This window comes from Balaenoptera borealis, assembly GCF_965194805.1.
Source record: "Balaenoptera borealis genome assembly, chromosome: 20".
NCBI lineage: Eukaryota > Metazoa > Chordata > Mammalia > Artiodactyla > Balaenopteridae > Balaenoptera > Balaenoptera borealis.
This window is the reverse complement of record NC_138879.1, coordinates 17,626,594-17,644,940: the sequence shown is the minus strand read 5'-3', so window position 1 is coordinate 17,644,940 and position 18,347 is coordinate 17,626,594. Positions and strand designations below refer to the sequence as shown.

At 41.9% G+C, this 18,347-nt stretch overlaps 1 long non-coding RNA gene across 1 annotated transcript in view; it reads left to right on the top strand.

Annotated features, from left to right (window-relative positions):
• The first annotated feature begins 61 nt into the window (after window positions 1-61).
• LOC309618968 overlaps window positions 62-18,347 on the top strand; it is a 28,764-nt gene continuing 10,478 nt past the window's right edge. The window contains exons 1-2 of the long non-coding RNA XR_014238687.1: window positions 62-295; window positions 1,183-1,297. This is a non-coding gene — a long non-coding RNA (uncharacterized lncRNA). The remainder of the gene's footprint in view (window positions 296-1,182; window positions 1,298-18,347) is intronic.

Sequence of the window (18,347 nt, the reverse complement as noted above, 5' to 3'; positions counted from 1 at the left end):
GCGAACGCGCACGTACGCGTCCGGGTGGGTGGTGGTGGAGGAGTTGGGCTGCACATGCGCAGTAAAACAGCGTTGGGGGTAGGGTGGAAGCACGGTTGTCACGCGCCAGGCAGAGAGCGTGCAGCCGAAGCTGCGCCTGCGCGCCGGTCTTCCTGGCTGCCGGGAGTTACTGCATTCGAGAAAGACTGGGACAGTGCTGCACCTTGTGAACGAAAAGATGTTTCCCTTCTGAAATGACTATTTTTCTTCAGTGCCTTCTTGGATCCTAGAAAGGGCAAAAATGACTAGATTCTGGGTCTGTATCCGACCTCGATATTCGGGGTAACCTTAATCCGGAGCTCTAGTTTTCCCATTCTGTACCGTATGAAGAATATTCTTTCTTACTAGCAAATTAAGGAAATTAATGACTACTATGTTTATTGAAGCAAAAGACACGTGGACTGACAAAAGCATTTATCTGTTTGCCATTTGGGGACAGAGGCATAATAATATGAGGCAAATAATATTTTTATTAACAAAAAATAGCTTATACTTAGAAATTGTTTACCGGGTGCCAGGCATCTTTCTAAACTTTTTACATATATTAACTCAGTCTTCACCACAAACGAGCAATATGCTCCTTTTACATATGATGTTGCATAGAAATTAAGTACGTAATTTATTTAAGGTCACACGGCTAATAACTGGCAGAACTGGGATTCAAATTCAAGCAAACTCCAGAACCCATGCACTGACTACTACGCTGTATTGCTTCACATTAAGTGGTTAAAGGATTCATGTTGGGGTCATCCTGGAAAATCCAGTGCTGTAGTCATCGTTGAATGACAAACACTTTTCATACTTACCCTTGGGTTTTTTCTCATTCTGTCAATTAACGTTTATTGAGTATTTACCTATGGTATTTTGCAGTGAATTGGGAGCTATGGACTGTACAGGGTTGAAATAGAATTGCTACAAAGGTCCAAGTAAAATGCTAAGGACTATCAAAGGAAAGAGAGATTACTTTCGAGTTTGGGGATCTCATGTCTTAAATCTTGACTTTTTAATCATACTGTGTATGTGTGTGTGTGTGTGTATATATATATATATATATATATATATATATATATATATATACACACACACACACACACACACACATACATTGATTTTTTTTTTTCCTTTTTTTTTTTGGCTGCGCAGGGCATCATGTGGGATCTTAATTCCCCAACCGAGGATTGAACCTGCACCCCCTGTAGTGGGGGCACAGAGTCTTAACCACTGGACTGCCAGGGAAGTCCCTGTATATTCTTCAAGGGTAAGAATTCCCCCACAAGTCCTAGCCACAGCATAGAACCTATATAGCATGATACATTAATAGTGACATGAAATTAGGTATTATACGTATGTGATAATTAAAGAATATATATTAAGCATTTAAATGAGGTATATCTAATTATTTCTCTTTTTTTAAATTTTTACTTTTTTAAACATTTTCTTGGCCACCCTGTGTGGCATGTGGGATCTTAGTTCCCCAACCGGGGATTGAACCCCGTGCCCTTTGCATTGCAAGTGCGAAATCTTCACTGCTGGGCCACCAGGGAAGTCCCAAGATGTATCTAATTATTTCTTAACAGAGTCCTGTCAATCTACTCTATGCCCCAGAAAATAAAACATGAACTTTTTTTTTTAACTGGTTTTCCTGACCAAGTGGGGAAACCCCAATCCATGATGAGTGGTTATTAATACAGAACATTGATATAGTCTTTCTGGGATTATCTACTTCACTGTTGAGTTTTATGTTTGCCTCACATGGTAGCCAACACATCCCAGATCATCTCTGCCTGCCTTCTGGTCAGTTTCTCAGGGAATGCAAACTTGTTCCATATCAACCTGGATGAAATAATAAGGGAAGTCAATCTTGTTTAATTCATTCTGAGATGAATTATAAGTGGGTTTTATTAGCTGCTGTTTTGGAAAATTCGTATTATCTTCCTATCTCATTAACTGCATGGAAAATTGGGAGTTGTCTGCCTGGGGAAGTTAACACGAAAAGGATATTTCGTAATCCTACAACCCAAGTAGTTCACATTTCAGAAAAAGCAAAGTGAGAGCAAGAGAAGGAAACTTACTGTGTAATTAGAGGAAGGAATAAGGTGGTTAGGGGCTTAACCTTGCAAAAAACAGTCTTGCACATAGTAGACACTCAAATATTTATTCAATAAGTGATCATGGGGGAAAAAAAATAAGTGGATCAGTAGAATCCCAGATAAAATATGATGAGGCAGAGGGCAAAGTTGATTTCCTGTTTCCCCAAATACGGGGGTTTCCTGGAATCACTCGTCTTACTGAAATTTCTAAATGGATCCAAAGAAGATGGGATATCCCATGAGCAGTGGGATATGTACTGTATTTGGATTTTTTTCCCTCTTAGTGGCAGATGATATCAAATATTGGAACTTCTAAAATTCTGCCTGGTAGTCTACATTCTAGGAGAAGCACTGTTGATTTGAACACGGAAGATCCTTCTGGAGAATTGGAAGAATCTGATTACAGTATGTTTATTGATTACTGTAAACAATATGATACTTGGATTGAAGCGAGTGATAGGCTTGCCACATGTTTATGTTGTACTTCCCTCCCTTGAGAGAGCGCATGAAGAACAAAGGAAGTGAAGTGAATTGTCCAAGATAAGGTGACATAGAAGAAACGAAGAATTCTGACTTTCTAAGAAATGTTTTCAACTGATCTTTAGCTAACAATGTTAGCAGAGCTTCTTTGTCACTAGGAGAGTTGACTATCTATGACTCTCACATAGTGGTGCCTGAGTGTACATCTTAGCTCCACTTCTTTTCCTCACCATAGAAAAGGGGAAATTGAGTACCTAACTCATAGAATTGTTACTAAGTCATTAAATGAATTAATACATGTTCCCACTCTGGTTAGTTATGGTAACTGCTTCCAAGCCCCATGAGAGCCGTGGAAGGGATATATGGAGCCTAGCAGAGTCCTAGTAAGTGTCTGCTCTTTATGCTGGACACAGATAACATCGGCAGTCCCAGAGTCCACCCCAGTGCAGTGTTCCTAAAGCAAAAGAGCCCATAACCTGGATATGAATTGGAAATCCTCAGGAAGTCCTATGTGTGTTAGCTTTTTTCCTCTAGGGAGCAGTCCTCAGCTCTGTTAAAGTTAAAACCATTGAAATGAAGGTTGTTTCCATGCCCAAAAGTGATTCCTTATTTCTTTCTTTCTTTATTTCTTTATGACTGTGTTGGGTCTTCGTTTCTGTGCGAGGGCTTTCTCTAGTTGCGGAGAGCGGGGGCCACTCTTCATCGCGGTGCGCGGGCCTCTCACTATCGCGGCCTCTCTTGTTGCGGAGCACAGGCTCCAGACGCGCAGGCTCAGTAATTGTGGCTCACGGGCCCAGTTGCTCCGTGGCATGTGGGATCTTCACAGACCAGGGCTCGAACCCGTGTCCCCTGCATTGGCAGGCAGATTCTCAACCACTGCGCCACCGGGGAAGCCCGTGAGTCCTTATTTCTGTGCTGCATGACTTTCTTCTCCTAGCTGCTCGTCTGTCTCATCCATCCTTCCATTCATCCCTGCTGCTGAAGACAAAGGCTTTTTCCTTTATCCTTTGCTGCCTGCCTCAGCCTCTTTATTTCTAAAGGTATGTTAAGGAAGAGATATTGCTCATCCTGGCTCAGCCAGAAAAGAAGCCCATGCATCCCGCTGTTCAAGCGAGGTCTAGAACTAATCCCTCCCCTCTTCTTGCTCCACTTTCGCCCCAGCTGGCTAAATCAAGTGATAATCCTAAAAGGGAATTTCATGCTATTTGTGACTTCCCCTCTCCCTCGCCCCGGGCCCTCCCCCACCCCACCCCGTTCAGGGAGGAGAGAACAAAGCCCCTGGATCAGAGTAATCTGTTTCTAACCCACTTCCATTCCCAGGGATTACCTCTGCGGGAGGAGGGAGACAGAAATAAATCTGACATCTTGGCGCTGGGAACTTGGGGCAGAAGCTCCAGGAATGCCTGCAGGGTTGTAGGCATAAGATTCAGGAGCCTGGGAGCTTGTTCTCATAGGCTGGGTTCCCAAAAAATGGGAAGTGTGATACAATGGGAAGAACTCTGGTTTGGGAGGCAGGAGACATGGGTTCTGGTCTCACCATTGCTGACATTGACTTCCTTGTGGCCTTGGGAGTCACTTTGCATCTCCGATCACTAATTTCCCCCATTAAAAAAAAAATTACTCTCTTGAGCCCTAAAAACCTACAGCCCCCATTGATGTGTATTGAGCTCCTATTAATAATGCACAAAGGCCTAACAAGGACTCCCTTTGGGGACCCTTGTGAACCAATGGCTCAGCACACCTTCCCTCTGGTCTGTATTCTTTCCTCTACCCTCCATGGGCCCTGACGTACAAACATGTATCTTCCAGTTGGCCATTCTTTGGGGATGCTCTCCAGTGGCTGGGTGAGGGCTTCCTTTCCAGCTCTTCACGGTTGAAGCCAGGAAAGCTGTGTGAATGCAGGAAACTTCCACTAGAGGGTACCAAGGTTTCACTGGGATCTCAGATTGCATAGAGGCCTATGCAAACCCAGCAATTCCAGGGTTTTTAAGTACCTACTTCAGAGATTTAGAGGTCTCCATTCATTGTTCCTTACCTGGTCTGCTCCTTACTGTTCCTGGAAGGCTTAAGAAGTCTACTATTTTGACATTATTTTGATTTGATTTGACTTCAAATCAAAGGCAGCTTGGTATAGGGGAATCCAACTGGCCAGGTCCAAACTCTATGGGCACATTCCTTAAGTCTTTTGAGGCCCAGTATACCCATCTGTGAAATGGGGATAATAAAACTTACCTTGTAGGACTGTTGTGAGCACTAAGTGAAATCCTATGTGAAAACATATGACTGGTACACGGTAGGTGCCTAAAATTGTTTTTTCACTAGGTGAGAGTTCTTTCTCAGAATTGCCACAAACTGGGAATGGTGTTGACGGATTTGTGAGAACTGAGTACCTCCAAACAAGAAATGTGACTTTTTGCCATTTTGCTCTTGAGTCTTACAGGATTCCAGGCTAGTGCTTCTTGGTCCTGCTCAGCCTTAGCCCTTGGTCCTGTTCTCTGTGTCAGCCCAGCCATGGCACTCTTCTGCCCTTCTCTTATCCTGGTTTCCTCGGTGGTAAGTTTAGTTTCTACTTCCTCATCACCTCCTTGACAAAAAGTCCTTTGTATTTTGCCCTGCGTTTTCTTTTTTTTTTTTTTGAATTTAATTTTTTTCTACAGCAGGTTCTTATTAGTTATCCATTTTATACATATTAGTGTATACATGTCAATCCCAATCTCCCGATTCACCCCACCCCCACCCCCCTGGCTTTTCCCCCTTGGTGTCCATACATTAGTTCTCTGCATCTGTGTCTCTATTTCTGCCCTGCAAACCAGTTCATCTGTACCATTTTTCTAGATTCAACATATACGTGTTAATATACGATATTTGTTTTTCTCCTTCTGACTTACTTCACTCTGTATGACAGTTCTGAGACTGAGCAGAAGTTTGGGAAAGGGGGAGGACGAGCGTGTCAGGGCTTGCGTGTCAGCAGACACGTTACAGCTGCAGGGCAAACCAGGGTGAAACCACGAGTCAGAGGCCCCAGGGCAGGCTGCTGTGAGGCCCGCCCCTCGGCTCCTCTCTCATCTCTGTCTCACCCCAGAGGTTTCCTGGCAGGAGTGGGAGAGGTTGGTATCGAGTCCTTGAGCCCTGACTCATTCCCTGACTTAGTTGGGTGTTACCCAGTTATCGCCCAGATCTCTCTCCAGAGGCCTTTACTACATAACAGTGTCATCCCAAAAGACAGAAGAGGCAGAGGAGGCAAGCAGACCACTTATTTATTCCATGCCCATGTGAGGATCCCAACAACAAATAAGAAGTTTGCCATCTTCATGGCTTTATATACCACCCAGGAGGTTACACTGGTTATAAAATGAACAAAATCATCTCATAATGCTGCCCTAAGAGATCGGCTATTTTCCAGATTGCTTTATAGAAACAATCATGTTTAACTTTCTCAAGAAAGAATAAAGTTGTGATTTTATTTTTCTTGGGCAGGGAAAGGGGCCGGGGAAAGGGTGGACGGGCACTGGAACACTGAGCCAGGAAGTGACCAGCCATTATCACATAGTGAGTCAGGGGCCTATCTAGAGACTAACTCAGGTTACCTAACCCCACCCCAAATTCCATTCTCTTTGCCTCAGTCTAGTTACTTATGGACTATAGTAATGTTCCGAGTTTTCTGGACCTCACAAAAGTTCTTAAAATCTCCAGGTTCCTGAGGGCTCCATAGGAAGTCAGTTGTATTATGCTTCTAGACCTCATACATGTCCCTTTCACTGTTTGTCCTGTGAAAATGTGAGCTGCATGTCTGTTGCCTCCCCGACAGATTGTTGAAAACACTTTAGAGTTATTTAAGATTCAAAGAAGCCCAATGTAGTAGTCTGTGTGAGCTTAGATCTTAGAGACAGGAGATTCCATTTTTAAATCATTTGTCGGTGTTCACATCCTACTATCCTTGTGTGTCACCGTACTAGTGGATGCTGAAAATTATTTTCTTATCTCCCCTTTACGCAAAGGTCCCAATTGCTCCTTAACTAGGGTCATGCTTCCTAAAGACGTGAGCTGGTTTCCAAGAAAGCAGATTTTAGCTTTATCCCTTGGCAGAGAGAATGGAGTCATTGCACACAGGCCAAAACATTCTTTCTGCCAGAGCTTCCCATCTGGAAGAAAAGAGAAAAAGAGTTTCAGAGTTTCCATAAGGGCTGCCTAAAAATGGGAGGGAGGAATAGTGAGCCATAGGGAGGGGAGAAGAAAGCTACAGAGCTGGAACCCCAAGCTCCATTGTCTGGAAAGAATGTCAGATTCCACAGGCCTAAAACCCTGGCCTAGCAGCACCTACCTTTCCCTTCCTCCTAACCCTTAGCCAGGATTTATTTTGTTCCCCATTCCTTTACCTTTCACATGTATTTATCTGTCCTGCCTATCCCATCTCAGAATTTTCCCTCTATTCTTTGTTCTTTACGTACCTCCCTTCCAATTTTGTGCTTTCTGTATGGACAACTCCGAAATGTTCCTAGACTACTTTAATGCGTCTCACAAAAATAAGATTGCAGCGTTAGAAGGAACTTTCTCATAACCTGTGATGTACAGAAGGACTTCAGTGGGTCCAGGAAGCCTCTGAAATTGAATGTCAGTTTAGTCCATATATGCATCTTTCTGGCAAGAAGGCCTGTAGCTTCTGTCAAGTTCTCATATCTTCCGTTCAAATCCCTGCTGTTGACCCTGTAGTTCAGTGTGTTTTGGTGTAAGGCTGGGAACCCGAGTTAATTTTGGAACCTAGATCATGACTTCCATTTTTTAAAAATAAATTTATTTATTTATTTTTAGCTGTGTTGGGTCTTCGTTTCTGTGCGAGGGCTTTCTCTAGTTGTGGCGAGCGGAGGCCACTTTTCATCGCGGTGCGCGGGCCTCTCACTATCGCAGCCTCTCTTGTTGCGGAGCACAGGCTCCAGACGCACAGGCTCAGTAGTTGTGGCTCACGGGCCCAGTTGCTCCGCGGCATGTGGGATCTTCGCAGACCAGGGCTCGAACCCGTGACCCCTGCATTGGCAGGCAGATTCTCAACCACTGCGCCACCAGGGAAGCCCCATGACTTCCATTTTTTATAATGAATAAAATAGAAAATATCAATGTGGGACTTTCCTGGTGGCGCAGTGGTTAAGAATCCGCCTGCCAGTGCAGGGGACATGGGTTCCAGCCCTGGTCCAGGAAGATCCCACATGCCGCAGAGCGACTAAGCCCGTGTGCCACAACTACTGAGCCAGCGCTCTAGAGCCCGCGAGCCACAACTACTGAGCCCATGTGCCACAACTACTGAAGCCCGCGCGCCTAGAGCCTGTGCTCCGCAACAGGAGAAGCCACCGCAATGAGAAGCCCGCGCACCGCAACGAAGAGTAGCCCCCGCTAGCTGCAACGAGAGAAAGCCCACGTGCAGCAACAAAGACCCAATGAAGCCAAAAATAAATAACTGAATAAATAAATTTATTAAAAAGAAAATATCAATGTGTATCACACATAGTAAGGACGTTAGTTTTGATTAACATTTGATTCCAAATGCATATGTATAATAATTTTTATTTTATGTATATAAAATCAAAACATCCAACCTCATTCATTTAGTGAATATTTATTGAGTATCCAAAGACATTGCTCTAATCACTGGGAACATGGAAGATGAAAGAGACATGTTTCTGGCCCACAGGCAGCTCACATTTAGTAGGAAAGAGAGACGTTCACAAAACATTTGCAAAAGAACAAGTCCCACTGTAGAAGTAAGCACAAGGTACAAGGTATAAAAGAGAGTATGACACACCATTTAGAGTTCAGGTGGGGCCACACTTGAGTTGCATCTGGAGAGATGAGTAGGAATTTGCAAGAAGATGTGCAATTCTAGGCAAGGGACTGACATGCACAAAGACACAGCAGTGTGAGACAACACAGGATGGCCAGGGTGGCTGTGACAGTGGTCTCGTGTGTTGTCTCTGTACTGTAGAGAGGTTGGATGCTCAGGCCAGATCATGGAGAGTCTCCCACTTGAATGCAGAAAATGCTAAATATTCCTAACAGACTGTCACCCAGCTCTGCTTGGGCTGTCTCAATGAGACAGAACCTAGAACTTTGCGAGGCTGCTCATTCTGTTCTTGAGCATCTGATTGTGACAGATTCCTTCCTGTGCTGATGTAATATTTGCTTCCCTCTTTCAACCATTGATTCTCATTTGCCCTCTGCAGCATTACAAAAGGAGTTGACATCGTCTTCTATTCGGTTGACCCAAATGAAATTACATTTTTGTAGATCAAGATGGTTGGATACTGACAATTTCGTGTTGTTGGCCCGTACTTAAAAAAAAAAAAAACAGCTAATTGAGGATAGCAATTATTTATTCACCTTAGTCTTTTCTTCCCAATATTTAATATCTTTAAACTCCATCAAATTATTCCTCACGTAAGTTACTGGATCCTTTTCCAACCTGATCTCTCCCTGGGCATACACTGGTTCATCAGTATCTTTTTAAATATGAGGTACCCAGTGGATGGACCTAGAGTCTGTCATACAGAGAGAAGTAAGTCAGAAAGAGAAAAACAAATACCATATGCTAACACATATATATGGAATCTTAAAAAAAAAAAAAATGGTTATGAAGAACCTAGGGGCAGGACAGGAATAGAGACGCAGATGTAGAGAATGGACTTGACACGGGGAGGGGGAAGGGTAAGCTGGGACGAAGTGAGAGAGTGGCATGGACTTATATATGCTACCAAATGGAAAATAGATAGCTAGTGGGAAGCAGCCGCATAGCACAGGGAGATCAGCTCGGTGCTTTGTGTCCACCTAGAGGGGTGGGATAGGGAGGGTGGGAGGGAGACGAAAGAGGGAGGAGATATGGGGATATATGTATATGTATATGTATATATACATATATGTATATGTATAGCTGATTCACTTTGTTGTAAAGGAGAAACTAACACACCACTGTAAAGCAATTATACTCCAATAAAGATGTTAAAAAAAAAAAAACCTAAAATTAAAAATTTTCTCCGCTCAAAAAAAATAAATAAATAAAAAGGTGTTCATTAGAAGAAAATAATAAATTATAGTATTTGTCAAATAAATAAATATGAGGTACCCAGAACTGGTCAGTTTAAAACACAGTGACACTATTATCTCTTTTGATCTGACCTTGTGTCTTTTCATGAATCTGTGACTGCATTGGGTTTGGTGAGTCCTAAACCTTTTTCATGTAAAATGCTGTCAAGCCAGACCCATGCCTTCCTTGTACAATTGATTTTTTTTTTTTTTTAACCTAAATGTGAGTCTTTACTTTATCCCTGTCAAATTTCATCATGTTGATTTTTGGCACTTTGTTCTAATCTGTCATGATGATTTTATTCTTTCTTTCTTTCTTTATTTTTTATTGAAGGATAGTTGATTTACAATGTTTCAGGTGTACAGCAATGATTCAGTTATACATATATATATATTCTTTTTCAGATTCTTTTCCATTATAGGTTATTACAAGATCTTGAATATAGCTCCCTGTGCCATACAGTAGGTCCTTGTTGTTTATTATTTTATATATAGTAGTGTGTATCTGTTAATCCCGCATTCCCAATTTATCCGTCCCCCATTTCCCCTTTAGTAACCATAAGTTTGTTTTCTACATCTGTGAGTCTATTTCTATTTTGTAAATAAGTTCACTTGTATCTTTTTTTTTTTAGATTCCACATATAAGTAATGTCATATGATATTTGTCTTTCTCTGTCTAAGATGATTTTAAATCTTGCTTCTATCATCATCTAAGCTACTGATTTTAAAAATATCTAATACAACAGTGAGGCCCCTCTCTTTATTGATATCAACTTTTTAAATCAATATCCTTTGAGGTCAGTTGGAAAGCTAGTTAAAAAATCTACATAACTGTGATTATCCATCCACAACTCCCCAGGCTCATTTTCTTAGCCCCATCTACCTGCTCCTTTACTACCTTGCTCTGATCTGTCCCTGGTCCATTAAGCAAACCAGACCCAGGCATCACACAACTACCGATTTCTGTATGGGACCTACAAACACCAGCTGCTTTTAAAGGAATCATCAAGGACCTTCCCGCTTGCTAATTCCCCACCTGCTCTCATGTTGATCTTCCCTCCGTGCAACTCTGCAAAGGCTTTGTGATTCCCAACTCTCATTACTCCCACCAGCCGCTCCAGGCGTGATGTCTCTATTCTTCTAGGATGTAGACTCCAGCTTGGACTTTGGCATTGCTCCTCCAGTTGGCTCTTGGTGCTCTCCCTCTGCCTACAATAGAACTCTCTTCTTTTTAGCTTGCCTATTAACCATAAATAATATGTATAACTTTGCCTCAATCTTTTTAATGGCTACATAGTATTCCATTGCATAGATAGACTATGCTGATGGACACTTAGGTGGTTCCCAAAATTTTGGCATTACAAAGAGGCCATGAGTCTGTTTGCAAGTACCAAGGTAGGATAAATTCCTGGAAATAGAATTGAAGGATCAAAAGTTATGTACCTTTTTATTTTGATAGTGCCAAACTGCTCTCCAAGTTGTACCATTTTACTTTAGTGGTGGTTTAGAGCTCAGCAACATAAATAATTTCAAATTAAATATACCTGTTCTTAAAAGATATCTTGCTGTTATACTATTGGAAATTTGAAATGGCTTTTAATTTTTCCCTTCTCCCTCATTTCTTCTCCTTACTCTCTCCTCTGATTTCTACCCCACCCTGAACTCCAAATTCTTCTCATTCATTTGTACAAAGTAATTCCACTGTCTCCAGACCCTAATGATTAACTCTCCCCATCCCTGCATTTGCACATACAAACCTCAGCATATTAAACCTGCTGCCGTCCAAAGCCATCCTCTTTAGTAATAACAATATTGAGCACGAACATGTATTAACTGATTTAATTCTTTTAACAACCTTGTCACGCAGGTACTATTATTATCCCTACTTCATGGGTGAGGAAATTGAGGTACAGAGAGGTTAAGTAGCTTGTCCAAGGTCACACAGTTGAAAAACTGCACAAATACTATTTGAACCGAGATAGCAGGTCTCTAGAGATCACACTCTTAACCCCTACAGACAGATATCTCTCTTCAGAGATTAGTCTACTTAGGTTCTTAACAAATTCTAACCTAACTTTCTTAGTGCTTCCTATGATATAATTCAGGCTATGGTCTCTACCCTGATCCCTATCTAGCCCACAGCATGTTCTATTAGTAGCTCTGCCCCACAAACGTGTCTGGAAAAAACAAGTTTCAGGATGGCTGTATTTACAGAGGAAAAAGTGTGGGGTGGGATCACAGGCAGAGGGGGACATCAGTCAAGCCCTCTCTCTCCCTCTGCAGAGGTGCGGCCTCCTGTTCTGGTCTCTGGGTGGGTCTCCCCAGACAGGAAGGGAGCAGTTGGCTTAGTCAGTCCAATTTTCCCTAGAGCTCAGCACACTGTGAAATTCAGGAGGTGCCTGAGGCCAATTTAGGCAAGTTCTATTCAACCAACATTCATTGAGTCCCAACAATGGGCCAGACACTGTGCTGTGTAAGGGTGCGACATGAATAAGTCACAAGCTCTAGAGTGAAGATAAGCACTTCAATTACCAGTTACCTACAGTGTGATAAGTGTCTTAATAGTTAGAACCTTGACTGCATTGTTTGGAGTGGGGGAGAGCAAGAGGAGAAAGGGAAAAGGGAAAGTATGGATAAGGTGCATATCCCTGGGTGTTTTAATTTTAAGGAAATGATCCAGATTAGGGAAAGAAATCATAACTCAGTCTCAGTAAAGATTTCTGACAGAAGGGCAGTAACTTCTCAAGTACTGAGGTCTTCAAATGCAGGTGAGGTCAAATACCTTGCCTGTTTATCTGGATTGGTGTGGGAAGGAAGGTATGAGGGCAAAGAGTAGTCAGGAAAAGTTCCAAGATCCATAATGGTGGGGGGAGGGGGACCTGTGAAATGCTAATTCCTACTTTTTCTTGGCAGCTTTTCTGGAAATTGTGATGACAGCTGGTGGTGGGAAAAATCACTGAAATCACCAGTGACCACAACAATTTCCCTGCCTCTAAGTGGCTGGCTATCACCTGAGCCATTCCAGATGACGGCAGGCTGCCATGGATCCTTTCTTTTCTTCCTTCCTTTCTTTATTCCTTCCTTTCTCCCTCCCTCCTTTCTTTCTTTCTCTTTCTTTCTTCCTTTCCTTTCCTTTCCCTTCCTTTCTTTCTTTCCTTTTTTTTTTTTTTTTTTTTTTTTCTGCAGTGCAGCTGACAGGATCTTAGTTCCCTGACCGGGGATCGAACCCAGGCCCTGGCAGTGAAAGCGCCGAGTCCTAACCACTGGACTGCCAGGGAACTCCTCTTTCTTTCTTCCTTTCTCCCTGCTCCTCCTTCCTTCCTTCCTTTCTTCCTTCCTTTCTCTCTTTCTTTCTTTCTTTCTTTCTTTCAGGGAGGAACAGAAAAAGAGGTTCATTTTCCAAGAGCAATGAATAAGCAAGCCACATCTTCTACATTAACTAGACAGCTTCTTGTAGGATAAAAAGGCCTGGCCAAGAGACTCAGTCAGCAGAGAGACCCAGTCTCTGGCTTCAGATCTGGTCCAACTTAATGAGAACTTTGGAAATTCACAACCTATCTGTACATCCATTTCTCATTTGTGCTGTGGGAATAATAAGTTCTTGTCTCTCAATGATATTGCAAAATAAGGAAAGAAAGGAATAATAGATAAACATTTAAAGGCCTCAGGAAGGGCTTCCCTAGTGGTGCAGTGGTTAAAAATCTGCCTGCCAATGCAGGAGACATGGATTCAAGCCCTGGTCCGGGAAGATCCCACATGCCACGGAGCACCTAAGCCCGTGGGCCACAACTGCTGAGCCTGCACTCTAGAGCCCATGAGCCACAACTACTGAAGCTTGTGTGCCTAGAGCCCATGCTCCACAAGAAGAGAAGCCACAGCAATAAGCCCGTGCACCACAAGGAAGAGTAGCCCCCGCTCGCCGCAACTAGAGAAAAGCCCGCGTGCAGCAACGAAGACCCAATGCAGCCAAAAATAAATAAAATAAATAAATATTTATTAAAAAATAAACTAAAATAAAAAATAAAGGCCTCAGGAAATAATACTCAATAGGGATATTTTTTATTGTTTTTAATAATTTCACGGATTGTTTCAGTAAAGTAAAAAGGCCATGGTTGATGTGCTGTTTTATTAAATGGGTGCTGAGTGTTGCTAAGGGGCCTCTCTTGAGTAACTTCCTCTTCTTAATTGGGACAGAAATTCTGGCTGTGGATAGAAACATAGAAGGGCCAAAATAAAACTCAACTGTTCTACAACTTCTGTTTCTCAATAGACTCCACTTAAGCATTTTGTTCTATTTCAAAGCTAAGTCATTAAAACAGGGGCCAGTTCTAATGAAGAGCATACTTATGAAGAAATATGGATAACACAAAGAGAAAGGAAAGGCAAGAAAAAAAATTCACTAATGAACTACAAGTGGCCATAAATCTGGAAACGTGGGTGAATATACTTAAAAGATTTATGAATATTACAATACGAAACATGCTATGTTCAGTAACGTTACACGATATGTTCCTCACTAGGGGTGCCTAGTTCTATGCGATGGGCCAACAACCCACAGTACATGCAGTGCTAATGCAGTTTCTACCATTCCTTGCAAATGAGTCTGTGATACCTTGTCTTGTATAATTTATCTTTGATTTTCATTTTCACTGAATAAACATACATACCCCAGAAGAAGTAATCAAGGGGGTTCAATCTGTAAAAATATAAACTGTTATCTATGTTTCCAGACTTTATGGCTATCTTGTAACTTCTACAGAGATGAACACAGAAAATTGATGCAGAGAGAATGGTAAAGGGTCTAGAGAAAAAGAGTCTAGGGTAAAAGTAGAAACATACAGAGTGTGACCATGGAAACAAAACTGGGAGGGGGAAATATCCAAATCCAGGCAGGGAGAGACAGAGACAAAGAGAGACATAGAGATCCTTTGGAAAATAAGGCAACATATCAAGGGGACAGGATAGTGAGAAGGACAGAAAAGCAGGTCAAAAAGGAAAAAAGCATTCTTAAAAGGAATTTCCTAAACTTCACAAACTGTCAAATGCGGCCTTCATTAGCCACAGCTGATGGATGGAAGCATACTTTTTCCACAGAAAATTAGAAAAATATAATTTAAGAACTAGAAAGAAATTAAAAGTTTATCTAGTCCAACACCTAATTTTACAAATGAAGAAATTAAGGCATGAGAGATTCTAGAGACAGATTTGGGTGGCCCTGTTGAAAAGGTGGGACAGTCTGATGACCATCAAGAGAAAATAATGTCTTTTCACAGTTCTCAATATTCATTTATTTTTATTTTTATTTTTTATTTATTTTTACTTTTTTATTGCAGTATAGTTGATTTACAATGTTGTGGCAATCTCTGCTGTCCAGCAAAGTGACTCAGTTTTACACATATACACATTCTTTTTTAAATATTCTTTTCCATTATGGTTTATCACAGGAGATTGTGTATAGTTCCCTGTGCTATACAGTAGGACCTTGGTGTTTATCCATTCTAAGTGTAATAGTTTGCATCTACCAACGCCAAATTCCCAGTCCATCCCTCTCCTTCCCCCCACCCGCTGGCAACCATAAATCTGATCTCTATGTCTGTTTTGTAGATAGGTTCATTTGTGCCATATTTTAGATTCCACATGAGAGTGATATCATATGGTATTTGTCTTTCTCTTTCTGACTTACTTCACTTAGTATGATAATCTCTCGTTGCATCCATGTTACTGCAAATGTTATTATTTTGTTCTTTTTTATGGCTGAGTAGTATTCCATTGTATATATGCACCACATCTTCTTTATCCATTCATCTGTCGCTGGACATTTAGGTTGTTTCCGTGTTTTGGCTACTGTGAATATTGCTGCTATGCACAGTTCTCAATATTTAAATGAAACAGGTGATGGAAACTCATCTACTCTTTTTTTAAAATTAATTAATTAATTTATTATTTGGTTGTGCCGGGTCTTAGTTGCAGCTGGCAGGCTCCTTAGTTGCGGCAGGCGAACTCTTAGTTGCGGCATGCATGCGGGATCTAGTTCCCTGGCCAGGGATTGAACCCGGGCCCCCTGCATTGGGAGTGTGGAGTCTTAACCACTGTGCCACCTGGGAAGTCCCCTCATCTGCTCTTGAGTGGGCCAATTTATGCACCATCTGTTAGGGAAGAACTAAATGGGAACTCAAGCTCTAGACTTGTCTTGTTCCAGCCATTCTTTAGGTTAAATTACATCAGCCCTGGAGTTTATGGAAAAAGATCACGGGAAGACTGAGCGTTGAGGTGGAAAGAGTGCCTGTCCTGTGTCAGGTTAACCTGGGTTCTTGCACTGGCTCTGCCAGTTACTAGCCACTGAGATCCCAGGCAAGTCAATTAATTCATGCATTTCTCAGTTTTCCAAAATGAGAATAATACCATGTGCTTCATGTGGTACTTGAGGAGGTAAGTGAAAGAATACATAGTATAAAGTGCATAGCAATTCACCAAAGCAATAAAAGTGGCCAATGTTAAAAAAAAAGTTCTTCCTAACTAGGAATCAAAGAAATGCAAATAAAGAGCAACGGGATACCACTTTCGCCTACCAAACTGACAAAGATTAAAAGAAAACAAAGCTAATAACATGATGCTGGAGGTTGTGGAAGCAGATATTCTCATATTTTGCTCAAAAGAATGTAAATTTGTACATTTCTGGAGATCAGTTTGGCAACATTTTTAAGAGCCTTAAAAATGTTCATGCTGGGACTTCCTCGTGGCGCTGTGGTTAAGAATCTGCCTGCCAATGCAGGGGACACGGGTTCGATCCCTAGTCCGGGGAGATCCCACATGCCGCTGAGCAACAAAGCCTGCAAGCCATAACTACTGAGCCTGCTACCGAAGCCCTCGCGCCCTAGAGTAGCCTAGAGCTACTGAAGTCCTCACGCCTAGAGCTCGTGCTCCACAACAAGAGAAGCCACCGCGATGAGAAGCCCACGCACTGCAAGGAAGAGTAGCCCCCGCTCGCTGCAACTAGAGAAAGCCTGCACGCAGCAACGAAGACACAATGCAACCAAAAATAAATAAACAAATTTAAATGTGGCATGTTTAAAAAACAAAAAAAGAGTACATAACTGGAGGGATTATATTTGCAGAAGAGAAAGTAAATATTATAAAAAATACTGTTCACTCTCTTTGATCCCTGATTTTACTTCTAGATATTGAGCCTAAGGAAATAATCACATGTAGGAGGAAAAAGGTATTGTATATCTATATCTATAACTTTGTTCATATAAGTTCTTTATATCAGGGGTCCCCAACCCTGGGGCCACGGTCCATGGCCTATTAGGAACCGAGCTGCACAGCAGGAGATGAGGGGCAGGTGAGCAAAACTTCATCTGCCGTTCCCCATCACTTGCATTACTGCCTGAACCATCGCCTGCATGACTGCCTGAACCATCCCCACCCCCCTTCTCCGTGGAAAAATTGTCTTCCACGAAACCGGTCCCTGGTGCCAATAAGGTTGGGGACCACTCCTTTATATGACAGAAAAAAATATGGTAAGTATGAATTTTCACAACCTTCCTCTCTCCCACAAGGCTAAAAGAATGTTTTGCTGCTCAATTGGTAAAATGAGGGTATTGGGTCTTGGAGAAAATGCAATAGAGCTTCAATTTAATTTACATTGAAAAAGGCAGATATTTATAGGAAAGTGGGAAGAATTTTATCAGACTGTTTGGGGTCAGGGACCAAAGAGATGATGGGAAAAGGAAGGAAGGGAATGGAGAAACCAGGAAAAGCAGAGCTAGTTGGGAGGAAGTTTCAAACAACTGTCCTCTGCATGAAGTATTAAGAGGGAGAAGAGAAGAGAGGATTTTGAGAAGCTTTGCTATGTCTTATTAATGGAATCTCCCTTTGGTTTTTTTTTTAAAATTAATTAATTTATTTATTTTTAGCTGCATTGGGTCTTCGTTGCTGCGTGAGGGCTTTCTCTAGTTACGGCGAGTGGGGGCTACTCTTCGTTGTCGTGCACAGGCTTCTCATTGTGGTGGCTTCTCTTGTTGCGGAGCATGGGCTCTAGGCACACGGGCTTCAGTAGTTGTGGCACGCAGGGTCAGTAGTTGTGGCGCACGGACTCGGTAGTTGTGGCACATGGGCTTAGTTGCTCCGCGGCATGTGGGCTCTTCCCGGACCAGGGCTCGAACCCTTATCCCCTGCATTGGCAGGCAGATTCTCAACCACTGCACCACCAGGGAAGCCCCTCCCTTTGGTTTTATGTTGAGAAAGTAAAGATTTACTTTTCTTTTTCTTTTCTTTATTCTCATTCTCCTCCTCTTTTTCCTTGATTCTTTCTTTTATTTTTAAATGCTGGAATGATGTTTCTGTAAAATCTTAGCTTGGGCTACCCGTCAGCTTGGTTTTATAGGGGTTATATTTAAAACAGTAAACATAATTAGACACACTCTGAATATCCAAGAATAGGAAATTAGTTAAATAAATTAACTAGTTTAAGTTAAATAAGTTAGCGCATATCTATAGCCATTGACATTGAATATTTAATAACATGAATACCTGAATAATATATTAAGTGAAATAGGTCATGATCCCAACATGGTGTGTGTGTGTGTGTTATGTATCATCAAAAAAGACAGGAGGTCAGTATACTAATTATTAACAGTGATATGTTTAGAATTACTGATTATTTTTATT